Raw genomic sequence first — 7013 nt, 5'->3', positions numbered from 1 at the left:
GCTCAGTGAGGAGGAATTGGGAACCAGTAATCCTCAGAATCCAGGCTGGGCCCCATCATGCATGGACCTGTTTGCTGACCCCCGGAGTGCATGACAAGAAAGAGTAACAGCTCCCATTTATTAGGCTTCTGCCAGATGTTAGTCACTTTACGATGCTCGTCTTTACTCCCTGCAGCCACTCCAAGTAAGGGTATGGTGCCCATTTTCCAGGCCAGGAAACTGAGGTTTGGAGAGGTGGAGTGACTGGCCTTCCGTCACCGGCTGCTGAGCCTGTGCTCTCTGTACTATCCCACCTGCCCGGGCCGGCTACAGAGGGGACAGTTGTCAGAACCCAGGCACAGGGGTAGCCAGGATCTGGGGAGAGTGGCAGAAATCGAATCAATCAGAAGTTCATGGAGAGTCAGAGCCCAAGGGAGTCACCACTTCACGGCAGAATGTGGGGCAGGGGTGCTTCTGTCCCCCCAGCATCGGGGGCTGAGCCTGGGAAAGCTGGGGAGGGACAGGAGCCGGGCAGGCCTGCCCAGGACGTGGCCACATGGAGCTGCCCACGGCCTCACCCCTCCCACAGCAGCTGACTGTGGGCTCCTGCAGTAGCACAGAGCCCGCCATGCGGCAGCCCCACCTGTCAGAGGGCTCCGTGGACACCTTTCCGCCCGACACCAGCCTCGTCAGGTGTCATGCCTGGTGTGGTCCCTGGAGATGCTCCCACAGAAAGAGCAAGAAGGGCGAGCAAGTCAGGGTAGCCTCGCATCTAGAACATCTCTGGTCAAGGCGGTGGGCAGGAGGTGTCCGCTGGGCCTCCCCTCGTTGCCCCCCATGATCCCTGGGCCGCTCCTCTGCACTCTACGGCAGTCACTGGTCGAAGGGAAAGAGCAATGGGCTTTGGAGTCAGAAAGCCCTGGTTTTGCAGTCACTGGCTGTGTGTCCACATACAAACCACATCTCTGAGCCTGTCTTCTCCTCTGTCGGATGGAGACAGCAATGTCCACCGGGAATGGTGGTTATGCATTCCTTCAGCAAACACATATTGAGCACCTACTGTGTGCCTGGCTCTTTGCTGGGTACCGGGGGGAAAGTAGCAAACAAAACACGTCAGATTCCCGCCCTTGTAGAGCTTTCTTTCAAGAGGGGGAGTCCCAACAATAAACAGCAACCGCAAGTGAGTAAAATGTGGGGTGTGTGAGGTGGTGACCTGTGCAGAGACTAAAGCGGGGGAGGAGGCTGGAGGGGCTGCAGGTGGGGAGGGTTTAAACAGGGCGGCTTGAGAGGATGGAGAAGGCCTCACTGGGAAGGTGGCAGAGGGACTGTGCAGCCATCTCAGGGACGCGCTCCAGGCCGAGGGAGCGGTCAGAGCAAAGGGGGGGTGGGACTGAAGATCGTGTAGGGGAAGTGCCTGGTTTGGTCCCCAACACGGAGCAAGCCCCTCGAGGACAGGCACATGGGGCCTGCTCACTGGGAGCCCCAGGGCCTGGCACAAGGTTGCTGAATTAACCAATGGCCATGCCCTTTCCCAGGAGAAAACTGAGGCCCAGGGAGGTACAGCGCCAGAGCCGAGCTCCTACCCCGAGTTAAGAGCACGAGCAGGATGCAGGCCTGGTCTGCCCCAGCCCCCCAGCCTTTTCCACAACACCTCAGCCTGTCAGCCATCATCCTTCCTACCTGGGCCCAGCCTGGCCTCCCGTTTCCCTGGGGTGGGAGACGCTGGGGTGGGCGTGGGGCGGGCGTGGGGCTGCTGGGGCTGCTGAGCCGGGCTCTGTGCCCTCTCCAGCCTGCCCTCTGAGGTGGGAGGCGAGCCTGGTCTACAGTGCCCGGGCCCGAAGGCCTCCTGCCCACTCAACCTCGTCAACGGCACCATCTTGGACTTCCTCGTGGGTGAGATGTGGGCGCTGGGGAGCTGGCCGGGCCAGGGGCCTTTTTTTTTTTTGGCAGCAGAATCCTTTTTTCAAACCATTTTGTCCAGGGAACCCCACATGTGGAACGAATCCCGCAGAAGAGCTCTAGTGGAAGCGATGGGGGTAAGCTCGGCCTTAGAGGCCCTGAGCCCCTCCTCAGAGCTTAGGGAACATTTGCCAACTGCTTGTCTTGACCACCTCCTCATCCTATCTGTGGGCTAGTGGGGCGCAGAGAGGGCTGAGCTCTGAGCAGCTGGTCAGCTGGATGACACCCCACTCAGTAGGGGTTCCTGCAGGCCGCTGCCTCCTCACGCCTGAGAACGCACAGGCCTCCCTATGGCTCCCCTCACCCAGCTTAGAGGGCCTTCCCCTACCTGAGCATTTTCCAGGTGACAGTGGCTGCAAGCTCAATGGGCACCCCCTCACTGTTACCCAGTGTGCCCCCAGGCCCTTCCTGCCTGCCCCTGGGAACTTCCCGGGCCTAGATCCTTTCTCTCCTCTCTGCCTTATTTCCCACCCCGGGAACCTGGACCAGCACTATTAACAGATGTTCCAAAAGTTTGGCAATGACATCTTTCTGCTACACCTGGACAACAGTGGGGGCCAGGACAAGAGGGGCTCCTTGGAGGGTGTGTGTGTGTCTTGCTGTGTTTTTTGTATTTGAGTGTGTCTATGTGTCTCTAATGTATGTGTCCGTGTGTCTCTTGTGTCGTCTGTATGTGTTTTTGCATGTTTGTGTGTCTCTGTTGTCTCTGTGTGTGTCTCTGTGTGTCTCTGTGTGTCTCTTTGTGTGTGTTTCTGTGCGTGTGTCTCTGTGTGTCGCTCTGTGTGTGTCTCTGTGCATGTGTTTCTGTGTGTATCTCTGTGTGGGACTCTGTGCATGTGTCTCTGTGTGTGTCTCTGTGTGTGTCTCTGTGTGTGTCTGTGTGTATGTGTGGTGTCTCTGTGTGTGACTGTGTGTGTCTCTATGTGTGTCTCTGTGTGTCTATGTGTGTGTGTCTCTGTGTGCATGTTCGGAGGTGAACAGAGACTTCCCTCCTCTCTCCAAGTACTGAGAGAGCAGGTAAGGGCTGCCCCTGGTGTGTTTTGCCCACCCTCACTGTTCATGCTCTGAAGACATCCATGAACCACAAGTTGGGGGCCCAGGACTTGAGACCCAGACACTGAGCTTTAGACCCTGGGGGACCCAGGGGATGCACAGTCCCACCCTTTTTGATGTAAAATATGCAGCACGGATTCATCAATTCAGTCATAATATTCCACGGAACCCTCACGATAACCCTATAAAGCATTATTGTCCCCATAGAGGGGAGGTGGCTTGACAAGGTCCTGTGACCAGTAAGCAGCAGCCTCTAGGCTCCAGAACCCCCGCTCCTTGCCAGTGCCACCCGAGCACTGACAGCTCCTCCCTGGCTTATTTGCGAAGTTGCAGCAGTGACCTCGCACCCTGATACCGTTTGTGAGGCCATGGCCGGGAGGGCTGCCGGGACGGTCCCTTTCCAGTTCCCTCCTGAGCAGGTGGCACTGGGGCTGAGGCCAGGGAAGCTCCATGTAGACAGCCTCCTGGCCTTTGGTGACCTGGCCTCCCTCCTGATGGCTGGAACAGCAGTGACAGCCCAGGATGGGCCTCAGAGCCCCAAGGACTAAAGTTGGGGGCATGTCTAACTGTGCTAGCCTGCGTTGTTTTTGGGTCCCTCTCGGGTTCCTCCCCGCACTGCCCAGCCCAATGTCTTTGCCAAGAGCTCAAGAGCATGGTAGGAGTGGGCGTGCCCAGCCCCTGTGCAGCCAGCTGTGTTGTCAGCAAGATGTGAACCAAGCCAGGTGTCCTGCCAGCTGTCACCAGCCCAACCCTCGGGCTCACCCCGCTTCACAGACAGGAGGGTCCCCCAAAGGGCTGTGTACAAGAATCTCTTTCATTTAAAATGCACTTGAGAGGCTTGCTAATGACAAAGAATTTTAGAAGAGAGGGGACCCCCCCTTCACCTCCCCTGGCCCAGCGAAGACGCTTTTGAGAAAGGAATAGCCACGCCCTAACTACTCACAGATCCTCACAGCAGACCAGCACAGGCCTGGGTACGGCTGTGCCCTGCACGGAGCCCCCCGCAGGGTGGGCTTGATCGTGCACACAGACCCCCGGGGTGCCCCCAATCCTCCCTGCACATACCCACACACACAAGCCCCCGCCCCCGCCATGGACTCTCGTTCCTGCCAAGCAGCTTTGCCCAACACTCTCATGATGAATTCTCCACCCAGGTCCCCAGAAACCTGTGAGCTGCCCCCCGCATCCTTACCAGGAGACCCCAGGAATTAGGCCACCTCCCTATCCTGGGGCCCCTGTTGTAGCTTCAAACAGAGGAGGGGCGGAAGCAGAGGTGCAAACATCCCTGGAATATTCAAGGAAATTAATGTGCCAGGGGCCCCCAGACCAGCCCCAGATTCCACGAGTCGCTAGAAGGACTCACAGGGCCCGGCATCGAGTGGTACTCGTAGCTATGACTTATTACAGTGAAAGGACACGGAGCAGAATCAACAAAGGCAAAGAAGCCTGGGCGAAGTCTGGAGGGAACCAGGCCCAGGACGTCAAGAGTCCCCTCCCGGTGGGGTCACACAGGATGTGCTTAAGTCATCTGCACCAAGTTGTGACAACATGTGTGAAGTGTCGTTGACCAGGATGCTCAGTAGAGACTCAGTGCCCGAGGTTTTTACTGGGGGCTCGTAGGTCACGTAGGCACCTCTGGCTAGCATGTACTAAAAGTCCAGACTCTCAGAAGGAAACCAGGTGTTCAGCATAAACCACATTGTTCTGACCAGTCCTGAAACCCACGTTCCCAGACGCCAGTCAAGGGCCAACCTCTCAAGCAGCTCCTTGCCTTGGGCCTGCTGTTAATTCTTTTCTGCATGGTTAGAGTATAAGGTGGGGAGGGGAGGCCACGAGGCCATGTCACAGGGGGCCTTCTAGGCCAGGCTGGACTTGACTGTGCAGGTGATGGAGCAATGGACAGGTGATAAGTGGGGGCAGGTGACAAGGTCCAGCCTGTGATTAAAGAAGATCCTTCTGGAAGCTTTGTGGAGGCCAGAGGGGAGGGGAGGGGAGGGGGCAGCTAGGAAGCTGCAGAAATCATCCAGAGTCCAGTTCTGGAACCGGGGGCTTCTTAGGGAAGATGACAGCATGAGAAGCCCCAAGTGGGCAAAGGGACTGTCTGGCGGAAAGAAGGAAGTGTGCAGCACTGAGGGGTCCCGAGGGGAATTGTTCGAGTCTAGGGAGGGAGGCAGAAGCGTGCACAGGATCCAAGGGGCTGGTCCTGGGAGGTAGGCTGGTGGTTGGGGTGGGAGGTGGAGCAGGGGCAGGGACCTGACTCTGAAGGGATCTGGGGTGGGGGGTGGGGCTGGAGAGAGGCCAGAAGAGGAAGACTGAGAAATTGCCTGAATTACGAATAACCACAGCCCCACAGCTCTCGGCCCCAGGGGCAAAGCTGTTGAGAATCAAACACAGGAGGAGGATGGAGTAACAGAGAAGAGAAGTGGGGAGCAGAACAGGGAGGTGGGGAGAAAACAGGATAGCTTGGAGCGCTCCAGACAAAAAGGACAGAGACGATGACCTACAGGGCCCTCAGAGCCTGTGCAGCAAGGGCCTGGGTGGCCAGTCTGGGGAAGGGAGAGGGAGGACCGTTGGAGCGGGCGTCGGTTCAGCACCCCCACACCCCAACCGAGCTGCCCCTGGGCCGCAGGCACTGGATGCCCGTGGAGTCAGGGCACGTCCCGGGCCTGGACAGCTCCAGGAGGGCGGCCGGAGCACAGCCAGGGCAGGATGGGCTCAGGAAGGGACCCTAGAGGCAGTTCACTCAGCCCCTGCTGTGGCCGGCTGAGGCTTGCTCGAGGTTGGGTCATTCCCAAGTGGCAGCCCAAGTCTACTGTTGTACACACACACAGGCATGTGCACACACATGCACACAAACACAGTGCACATGCACACGCCTCAGCTGCTAGAGGCAAGTCCTGTCTCGGATGAGTTGGGTGAAGGGGGCAGCCCCAGCCACCCCTCAGCTGACCCTGCCCTGCCCTCCCACTCCTCAGCATCAAGAAGTCAACCTTCTTAAGCCTACAGCTCCTGACCAGCAGGCCCTATGCCCGAGTGATGGTGCGGGGAGTCTCAGCACGAGGAGGCCTGGGCGGGGGGCTGCAGGCCCTGCTGGCTGTGATGCCCAGGTGCACGGAGCAGCACCCCTGGAGGTGCTGGCAGACACATTAACATCACCTCCGGGTTACAGATGAGGACATCGAGGCTGAGAAAGGCTAACTGATTTGCCCAGGTTGTTCACCAGGGAGTCTGAGTGTGAAGCCCTCACTCTGGACAACTGGCCCAGAGTGTCTTCAGGGGAGGTGGAGCAGCTGGTGGGCGTGTCAAGAGGCTGAGGGTCAGTTTCCAGGAAGGACAACCTCACTTAGACATTGGGCAAGTCTTGCAATGTCAGCCCATGGGTCTTGACGCATGGGCCAGTGCCTTCAGAGGCACCAGAGCCACCCTTGACCTTCCTTCTGACCACACAGCCCATGTGGGCCATTCCTGCATGTGGCCAGCACACTCCCAGTGGGGCGCGGTGCTGGGGCGACGAGGAGTGATAATCTAGCTTACACTGACTGAGTGCAGGGGTTCGCCCGCCCATCCTCACGATGTCCCTGGGGACTGTGGTATCTTATTCCCCTTCCAGGACACAGTGTGAGAAGCATAGTGATAGAGGGATGCACAGAACGTGGGGACACGGTGCGGGAGCCGTCCCTTCCGCCTTGGGAACTTGGGGGCAGGGAAGCAAGCCTTCAGGGCAGCAGTGACCAGTGACGTCTGAGCCCATTCTTGAAAGATTAGTGGAGTTTCATCAGGCAGAGGAAGCGGGGAAGGGCATTCCAGGCCAGGGTGCAGCCTGAGCAAAGGCTTGGGAGTGGGAGAGGCCCCAGGGAGAGGCTGAGGAGCTCAGCTCTGGAGAGTGCAAGTGCGGCCGGCAGGGAGCTAGGTGTGAAGGTAGGGGAGCCGAGTCAGGCAGTTAGTCGACGCACGTTTATCAGGCATTTATTAGGAGCCAGGCGCTGTAACAGGCGTGGGGGGAGAGAGATGACTAAGCATGG

This window comes from Equus caballus, chromosome 28 (genome assembly GCF_041296265.1).
Source record: "Equus caballus isolate H_3958 breed thoroughbred chromosome 28, TB-T2T, whole genome shotgun sequence".
In the NCBI taxonomy this organism is placed as follows: domain Eukaryota; kingdom Metazoa; phylum Chordata; class Mammalia; order Perissodactyla; family Equidae; genus Equus; species Equus caballus.
Note: the sequence above shows the minus strand (reverse complement) of the source record.